Source organism: Panthera onca, chromosome B2 (genome assembly GCF_046562875.1).
Source record: "Panthera onca isolate mPanOnc1 chromosome B2, mPanOnc1 haplotype 2, whole genome shotgun sequence".
NCBI classification, from domain to species: domain Eukaryota; kingdom Metazoa; phylum Chordata; class Mammalia; order Carnivora; family Felidae; genus Panthera; species Panthera onca.
The window spans coordinates 92,356,505-92,366,792 of NC_138343.1; positions in this window are offsets into that span (position 1 = coordinate 92,356,505).

The following is a 10,288-nucleotide window of genomic DNA, read 5'->3' on the forward strand; positions in this document are numbered from 1 at the left end:
AAAGTCACAGAACATAATAAAAACATGCAAGAATCAGTTGTGTTTCCATGTACTAAAAATGAACATTTGGAAACCAATATTTAAAATACTTTACCATTTAAAATTGTTTCAAAGGACATTAAATACTCAGATGTAAATCTAACAAAACATGTACAGAATTTGTATGCAGAAAAATCACCAAAAAAGTTAATAAAGGAAGACACATATTGTGCTCATGATTTGGGAGACTTGATATAGTTAATATGTCAATTGTCCCCCAGACTGATATTTCAGATGGGCACAATGACTGTTAGAATCCCAGCAAAGTTGTTTTTTTTTTTCAATATATAAACATATTCTAAACTTGACATGGAAATTAAAATATACTAGAATACCTAGAACAATTGTTTAAAAAAAGTGTGAGAGGAAACTACCTAATTTTAGTAATACTAGGTATCTGCAGCAATCAAGATAGTGTGGTATTGAAAATGGATAGACACAGAGATCAAAGAAGGAGCAGAAAAACCAGAAATAGACCCACACAAGTATGCGCAATTGGATTTTTGCAAATTTACAAAGACAATTAAGTGAAGTATGGGTGACATTTCAACAAATATTAAGCATGGCATCTCATGATCTGTAAAAGAAAATATTGATAAGTTACGCTTCATCAAAATTTAAAATGCATGCTCCATGAAAGACCCTGTTGAGAAGATGGAAAAACAAGCTACAACTGGGAGGAAATATTTGCAAACCACCTACAGGACAGAAAATAAACATCTTTAATATTTAAAAAACTTGAAACTTAGAAAAAAAACAAGAAATTCAATTAAAAGTGGACAAATACTATGAGCAGATATTTCATCAAAGACAACATACTGATAGCAAGTAAGCATATGAATATGTTCAATATCATTAAGCATTAAGGAAATGAAAATTAAAATCATGGCATATTCGGAAGATTAAGTTAATGAGATAATGATAATACTGAATGTTGGCCAGGTAAAGGATATATTGAATTTCTCATAAATTGCTGATAAGACTGTATAATGGTATAACAGACAGTATTTGGGCAATCTCTTGTAAAACTAAAATGCACTTACTATATGACCTAGCAGTCCTATTCCTGGGATTTATCTCAGAGAAATGAAGCCTTATGTTCACACACAAAAATTGTACATGGATGTTCACGGAAGGTTTATTTGTAACCCAAAATTGTAAATAACCCTGTTGTTCTTCAACTAAAATGGTTTAACAAACCATGGTGTATCTATACCATAAATATTACACAGGAGTAAAAAGGAATGAACTGTTGACACATACAATCACCTCCATGGATCTTAAAGGACCCAGGATGAGTAGAAATGCCAGTCTCAAAAAGCTGCATACTATACATTTCATTTATATCAAGTTTTTAAGCCAACATAGGGATGGAAAACAGATTAGCTGTTAATGTAAATAGTTTAAGAAGAGTAGGGTTGGTGTTACTACAAAGAGGTAGTATAAAGGAGTTTCTTTGAGATGATGAAGTGCTGTTTCTTGGTTGTGGTGGTGGTAAACCAAATCGATATGTGGGAAAGTTTCATAGAATTACACACACATAAACTCAAATAAGTGTGTGTAAAAGCTGTTGATATATGAATATAATCTGTAGTCTAACAGTATTCTACCAATATCAATTTCCTTATTTTCTTTTTGTGAAATAGTTATGTGAGATGGCACTATTAGAGGAAGAATGGAGATAGGTCAACAGGATTCTCTGTACTATGTTTGCAGATTCCTGCGTATTTATGATTATTTCAAAATAAAAAATACCCTCTAGGTTTTTTTAGATTTTTTTAACGTTTTTTTTTTTTTTTTTTTTTTTTTTTTGAGAGAAAGGGAGAATGAGAATGAGTGGAGGAGGGGCAGGGAGAGAGGGAGAGAGAGAATTCCAAGCAGGCTCTGCACTGTCAGACTGGAGCCTGATGTGGGGCTCAAACTCACAAACCATGAGATCATGAGCCAAGTGGAAACCAAGAGCCTGATGCTTAACCACTGAGCCACACAGGCGCCCCTCGTGTTCTAAATTTTTAAACAATTTTTTAATAAACCAGAGGGGCATGAATGGCTCAATCAGTTAAGTATCTGACTCTAGACTTCTACTCAGGTCATGATCTCACACTTTGTGGGATCAAGGCCTGTGTTGGGCTTCACTCCAAAGCGCAGAGTCTGCTTGGGATTCTCTCTCTACCCCTCTTTCTGCCTCTCCCCCACTCATGATTGCTCTCTCTCTCAAAATAAATAAATAAACTTTAAAAACTTTAATTAACCAGAATTTAATACTTCATATTGATTCATCACTAGTCAATGGAGTTTCCTCACATTCGCCTGCATTTCTAATGTTCCAGACATATGCATTTATAACTAACCAAGGATACCTTATCAAGAACTTTTCTGTCTCTATAGCATTGTATGTTCTATATCCTTCAACTTCCATCTCCACAGGGGGGCTAACTCTAAAAGTACAGGCCAATATAATCTATTCTGGAAAATTCTCTTAGACTTACTGTAAATGGTATTGTAGTGTAAGTCTACTATGAATACCTCTCCCCACATCCATACAAATACCTATGTACAAATCCCTACCATGAAACTTGTTTTCTTATTACAGAGTATATGTTTCTGAGAGAATTAGAGTGCAACATATGGGTAAGAACTATTCTCAGTATTTCCATCTTTTCATATGGTACATAGAATATAGTGCTCCATATTATAGAAGTTGATAATGACAGATTAAATAAATAAACAAAATATTTTGGAGGGACACTATGATCTAGAAGTTGACTTTAATTATCTGGATTAAAAGATAGACCTGATTTTTCAAAATAGATCTGGAGTGTTTTTAATATAACATTGCCTTTCAGATCTGTTTTGTTGTTGTTATCAATTGTGAAATCCTACAGACACTGATTCATTTAGTGAATCAAATTATTGAATATTGAACTCTTAGGAAATTTTTTTGAATATTTTAAGCATAATTCTTATGCCACATATATCATTTGTCTTCTACAGTTCCTTAAATTATTCATATAAATAAGTGTTCTATGAAATTGTTTTGGGGAACCCAAATGTAAGAACACTTATTTTACTTTCTAGTGAAACTATATCTCAAGAGTTTAATTCTGGGAGTGCATGGGTGGCTCACTAGGTCGAGCGTCTGACTTCAGCTCAGGTCAAGATTTCGTGGCTCATAAGTTTGAGCCTCGCCTCAAGCTCTGTGCTGATGGTTCAGAGCCTGGAGCCTGTTTTGGATTCTATGTCTCCCTCTCTCACTACCCCTCCCCCACTCACTCTGTCTCTCTCTCAAAAATAAATAAACCTTAAAAAATTTTTTTAAGAGTTTAATTCTGAAGATCATGCTTGTTGCTATATATCATCTATTACTGTATACACATTTATTTCTGTTTTTGTGCATTTCCAATGTTACTTTGCAATGGTTAAAGTGCTCCTTCATCTTAACTTTAGACTCAAAAACACACCTTGCTTTTATTTACTGTAAGTTTTATCTAATTCTATCTACCAGGAAATTTAGATTTAAATTTGTAGACTATAAATGGAAAATTCAGTTAGAAGCTTTGTTTCATATTCTTCATTCTAAATACCTTCACTTGCAGTTAGAGGAAGTAAATACTTTGTTTTCTAGAAATGTTTGTATAGCAAGACATTCTTTGTATCACCTGTTGAAATTTCACATTCCAGTAGTTTAATAGAACAGCTAATTTGTTTCTAAGTATGCAAATTCTTTTTTATATACTGTAGTTTTGATGTACAGGTACAGCATATTGTAACACATGAGTTTTTTTTTTTAATTGAACAGATGTTAAGATTACAAAACTTTCTCATAGTAAAATATTTGGAAAAAACATGGAGTATACAAAAAGATTCTACAACAAAGACTGTTGAAAAACTGGAAAGTGTATGCATATCAAAGTGTCTAAACATATAAGAAGATAAAATTGGTCTTTTCCGAGATGTCTTTTTATATATGATATGTCTGTGAATATCTCTATATACACATAATTATAAATGAATACTAAGTAAAAAAATATAGCAACTATTCTAAAAGGATTTAGGAATGGCACAAGCTGTTAGGGGAGAATTGAATTTTTAGAAAGTGAAAAGGAACTTTATGACATTTATGTATATACTTGCTGATAAAAATAGCTTTTATTGTTTAATTTTTTTTCCACTTTCAGATTATATTGTCATTGGATATTGTGAATACTTAGTGGATAATAAAAAAAGTAACATAAAGTTTAATGTAGGACCATATTGCAACTAAATAAAGAACTGATCTCTCCTGTAATTTAGTTCTCAGTACTCACTGCTCACATATGTGCAGGCAATGGAATTGGGGTCTTCATTTCTTCATTACATTCTGGAGACCATGGTATCAAACCACACTTCCCCACCACCTGGAAATCCTAAGTCCCCTTTTGTGGTTTATTTTCTATTGCCCTAATAGCTCTTTCACTCCTTTCCCAATCCTCTTAAATTCCATTTAATCCCCTCACTCTCAGATGATCTTTGTTCTCATGTCAGAGAGAAAATAAAATGCATTAGATAGGAACTGGATCAACTTCTTCAAAAAGACAAAATAAATAAATAAATAAAGAGAAAATTAAAAAAAAGAAAAGAAAAAGTAAAACAAACAACAACAACAAACAACAGAAGAAAGAAAAGGGAAAAATACACAAATGGGTGAGTTTCTCCTGCAACTAAAATCTAATTTCCTCATTTCTGTCCTGATTCAATGCTTTTCTGTCTTCCCAGGGATTTCTTTACTGGCACACTTTTACCTTTATTCCCTTCTTCTCTTCTTGATTTTTTTTTTTGGTATTTGAGAATATTCAGATTGTTACATCAATAGAAAAAGTAAATACTGCCTCTCCCTAGATAACTACCTATTGTGCAGGCCCATCTGGCAAGCGGTCAAACCCCCTCCTTCATTTTATAGCCACTTTGCTGCATGGTATAGTTTAGCACACTAGCCATGTACACTACTTTTCGTTTGCTTCAAGTGAGAACATGCACACACGCACACGCACACGCACACACACACACACACACACACACACACAACCTGCTTTCTCTTTACATTTCTGGCCACTCTTGCAGAAACATTTTTTTTTAATTTAATTTTTTATTTTTTATAATTTACATCCAACTTGGTTAGCATATAGTGAAATAATGATTTCAGGAGTAGATTGCTTAATGCTCCTTACCCATTAAGCCCATCCCCCCCCCTCCCACGACCCCTCCAGTAACCCTCAGTTTGTTCTTCATATTTAAGAGTCTCTTCCTTTTTGTCTCCCTCCCCATTTTTATATTATTTTTGTTTCCCTTCCCTTATTTTCAACTGTTTTTCTCTTAAAGTCCTCTTATGAGTGAAGTCATAAGATTTTTGTCTTTCTCTGACTGACTCGTTTCACTTAGCATAATACCCTCTAGTTCCATCCACGTAGTTGCAAATGGCAAAATTCCATTCTTTTTGATTGCCGAGAAATACTCCATTGTATACATATATACACTATATCTTCTTTATCCATTCATCCATCGATGGACATTGGGCTCTTTCCATACTTTGGCTATTGTTGATAGTGCTGCTATAAACATGGGGGTGCATGTGTCCCTTCGAAACAGCACCCCTGTATCCCGTGGATAAATGCCTAGTAGTGCAATTGCTGGGTCATAGGGTAGTTCTATTTTTAGTTTTTTTAGGAACCTCCATACTGTTTTCCAGAGTGTCTGCACCAGCTAACATTCCCACCAACAATGCAAAAGAGATCCTCTTTCTCTGCATCCTCACCAGTATCTATTGTTTCCTGAGTTGTTAATGTTGGCTATTCTGACAGGTGTAAGGTGGTATCTCATTGTGGCTTTGATTTGTATTTCCCAGATGATGAGTGATGTTGAGCATTTTTTCATGTGTCGGTTGGCCACTTGGATGTCTTCTTTGGAGAAGTGTCTATTCATGTCTTTTGCCCATTTCTTCACTGGATTATTTGTTTTTTGGGTGTTGAGTTTGGTAAGTTCTTTATAGATTTTGGAAACTAACCCTTTATCTGATATGTCTTTTGCAAATATCTTCTCCCTTCCCTTCGCTGTGCAGAAGCCTTTTATTTTGATGAGGTCCCAGTAGTTCATTTTTGCTTTTGTTTCCCTTGTCTCCAGAGACATGTTGAGTAAGAAGTTGCTGCGGGCAAGATCAAAGAGGTTTTTCGTGCTTTCTCCTCAAGGATTCTGTTGGCTTCCTGTCTTACATTGAGGTCTTTCATCCATTTTGAGTTTATTTTTGTGTATGGTGTAAGAAAGTGGTCCAGGGTCATTCTTCTGCATGTCGCTGTCCAGTTTTCCCAGCACCACTTGCTGAGGAGACTGTCTTTATTCCGTTGGATATTCTTTCCTGCTTTGTCAAAGATTAGATGGCCATATGTTTGTGTGTCCATTTCTGGGTTCTCTATTCTGTTACATCGATCTGAGTGTCTGTTCTTGTGCCAGTACCATACTGTCTTGATGATTACAGCTTTGTAGTATAGCTTGAAGTATGGGATTGTGATGCCTCCTGCTTTGGTTTTCTTTTTCAAAATTGCTTTGTCTATTTGGGGCCTTTTTAGGTTCCATACAAATTTTAGGATTATTTTTTTCTAGCTCTGTGAAGAATGCTGGTGTTACTTTGATAGGGATTGCATTGAATATGTAGATTGCTTTGGGTAGTATCGACATTTTAACAATATGTTCTTCCTATCCAGGAGCATGGAATCTGTTTCCATTTTTTTGTGTCTTCCTCAGTTTCTTTCATAAGCTCTCTATAGTTTTCAGTATATAGATTTATCACCTCTTTGGTGAGATTTATTCCTAGGTATTTTATGGTTTTTTGTGCAACTGTAAATGGGATCAATTCCTTGATTTCTCCTTCTGTCGCTTCATTGTTGGTGTATAGGAATGCAACCGATTTCTGTGCATTAATTTTATATGCTGCAACTTTGCTGAATTTATGAATCAGTTCTAGCAGTTTTTTAGTGGAATCTTTTGGGTTCTCCATATAGAGTATCATGTCATCTGTGAAGAGTGGAAGTCTGACCTCCCTCTGGCCAATTTGGATGCCTTTTATTTCTTTGTGTCGTCTGACTGCAGAGGCTAAGACTTCCAATACTATGTTGAATAACAGTGGTGAGAGTGAAAATCCCTGTCTTGCTCCTGATCTTAGGGGGAAAGCTCTCAGATTTTCCCCATTGAGGATGATATTAGCGTTGGGTCGTTCATATATGACCTTTATGATCTCGAGATATGCTCCTTCTATCACTACTTTCTTGAGGGATTTTATCAAGAAAGGATGCTTTATTTTGTCAAATGCTTTCTCTGCATCTATTGAGAAGATCATATGGTTCTTGTCCTTTCTTTTATTGATGTGATGAATCATGTTAATTGTTTTGTGGATATTGAACCAGCCCTGCATCCCAGGTATAAATCTCACTTGGTCGTGGTGAATAATATTTTTAACGTATTGTTGGATCCAGTTGGCTAATATCTTGTTGAGGATTTTTGCATCCATGTTCAACAGGGAAATTGGTCTATAGTTCTCCTTTTTAGTGGGGTCTCTTGTCTGGTTTTGGAATCAAGGTAATGCTGGATTCATAGAAAGAGTTTGGAAGTTTTCCTTCCATTTATATTTTTTGGAACAGCTTCAAGAGAGTAGGTGTTAACTCTTCCTTCAATGTTTGGTAGAATTCCCCTGGAAAGCCATCTGGCCATGGACTCTTGTTTTTTGGCAGATTTTTGATTACTAATTTGATTTCCTTACTGGTTACAGGTGTATTCATATTTTCTATTTCTTCCTGTTTCAGTTTTGGTAGTGTATATGTTCTAGGAATTTTTCCATTTCTTCCAGATACCCATTTTATTGGCATATAATTGCTCATAATATTCTCTTATTATTGTTTTCATTTCTGTTGTGTTGGTTGTGATCTCTCCTCTTTCATTCTTGATTTTATTTATTTGGGCCCTTACCTTTTTCTTTTTGATCAAACTGACTAGTGGTTTATCAATTTTGTTAATTCTTTCAAAGAAACCACTTCTGGTTTCTTTGATCTGTTCTACTGTTTTTTGGTTCAGATAGCATTGATTTCAATAGCATTAATAATAAATAATCTTTATTATTCCCTTTCTTCTGCTGGATTTGGGTTTTATTTGCTGTTCTTTTTCCAGTTCGTTAAGGCATAAGGTTAGGTTGTGTATCTGAGATCTTTCTTCCTTCTTTAGGAAGGCCTGGATTGCTATATACTTTCCTCTTATGACTGCCTTTGCTGCATCCCAGAGGTTTTGGGTTGTGGTGTTATCATTTTCATTGACTTCCATATACTTTTTAATTTCCTCTTTAACTGCTTGGTTAGCCCATTCATTCTTTAGTTGAATATTCTTCAGTCTCCAAGTATTTGTTACCTTTCCACATTTTTTCTTGTGGTTGATTTCTAGTTTCATAGTGTTGTGATCTGAAAATATGCACAGTATGATCTCAACCTTTTTGTATTTACTTAGGGCTGATTTGTGTCCCAGCATGTAGTCTATTCTGGAGAACATTCCATGTGCACTGGAGAACAATGTATATTCTGCTGCTTTAGGATGAAATGTTCCGAATATATCTGTTAAGTCCATCTGGTCCAGTGTGTTATCCAAAGCTGTTGTTTCTTTGTTGATTTTTTGATTAGATGATCTGTCCATTGCTGTGAGTGTGGTGTTGAAGTCTCCTACTATTATGGTATTACTATCAATGAGTTTCTTTATATTTGTGATTAATTGATTTATATATTTGGGTGCTTTCACACTTGGTGCATAAATGTTTACAACTGTTAGGTCTTCTTGGTGGATAGTCCCCTTGATTATGATATAGTGTCCTCCTGCATCTCTTGATACAGTCTTTATTTTAAAGTCTAGATTGTCTGATAGAAGTATGGTACTCCGGCTTTCTTTTGTTGACCATTAACATGATAGATGGTTCTCCATCCCCTTACGTTCAATGTGAAGGTGTCTTTAGGTCTAAAGTGGGTCTCTTGTACACAGCTTATAGTTAGATCCTGTTTTCTTATCCATTCTGTTACCCTATGTCTTTGGATTGGAGCATTGAGTCCACTGACATTTAGAGTGAGTACTGAAAGCTATGAATTTATTGCCATTATGATGCTTGTAGAGTTGGAGTTTCTGGTGGTGTTCTCTGGTCCTTTCTAATCTTTGTTGCTTGTGATATATATATATATATATATATATATATATATATATATATATATATATATTTTCATCTTTTCTCCCCTCAGGAAGTCACCCTTAAAATTTCTTGCAGGGCTGGTTTAGTGGTCACAAACTTTTAATTTTTGTTTGTCTGGGAAAGTTTTTATATCTCTTTGTATTTTGAATGACAGCCTTGCTGGATAAAGAATTCTTGGCTGCATATTTTTCTGATTCAGCACATTGAGTATATCCTGCCACCCCTTTCTGGCCTTCCAAGTTTCTGTGGATAGGTCTGCTGCAAACCAGATCTGTCTTCCCTTGTAGGTTAGGGGCTTTTTTCCCTTGTTGCTTTTATGATTCTCTCTTTGCCTGTGTATTTTGTGAATTTGACTAAGATATGTCTTGTTGATGGTCGCTTCTTGTTGAATCTAATGGGGGTTCTCTGTGCTTCTTGGATTTTGATCTGTGTCTTTCCCCAGGTGAGGAAAGTTTTCTGCTATGATTTGCTTACATAACCCTTCTACCTCTATTTCTCTCTCTTCCTCATCTGGGACCCCTATGATTCTGGTGTTGTTCCTTTTTAATGAGTCACTGATTTCTCTAATTCTTAAATTGTGCTCTTTTGCCTTAATCTCCCTCTTTTTTTCTGCTTTGTTATTCTCTATAAGTTTATCCTCTATATCGCTGATTCTCTGTTCTGCCTTGTCCATCCTTGCTGTTTCTGCATCTATCTGTGATTGGAGCTCAGTTATAGCATTTTTAATTTCTCTGGGTATTTTTTACTTCCTTTATCTCTGCAGAAAGGGATTCTAATCTATTTTCGACCCCAACTAGTATTCTTATTATCATGATTCTAAATTCTGGTTCAGACTTCTTGCTTGTATCTGTGTTGGTTAAATCCTTGGCTGTCATTTCTGCATGCTCTTTCTTTTGGGGTGAATTCCCTCATTTTGTCATTTGGAAAGGAAAAAAGGAATTAATGTGGTAGAAAAATTGAAATTAAAAAAATTAAAATTAAAAAATATTAAAATTAAACTTAAAC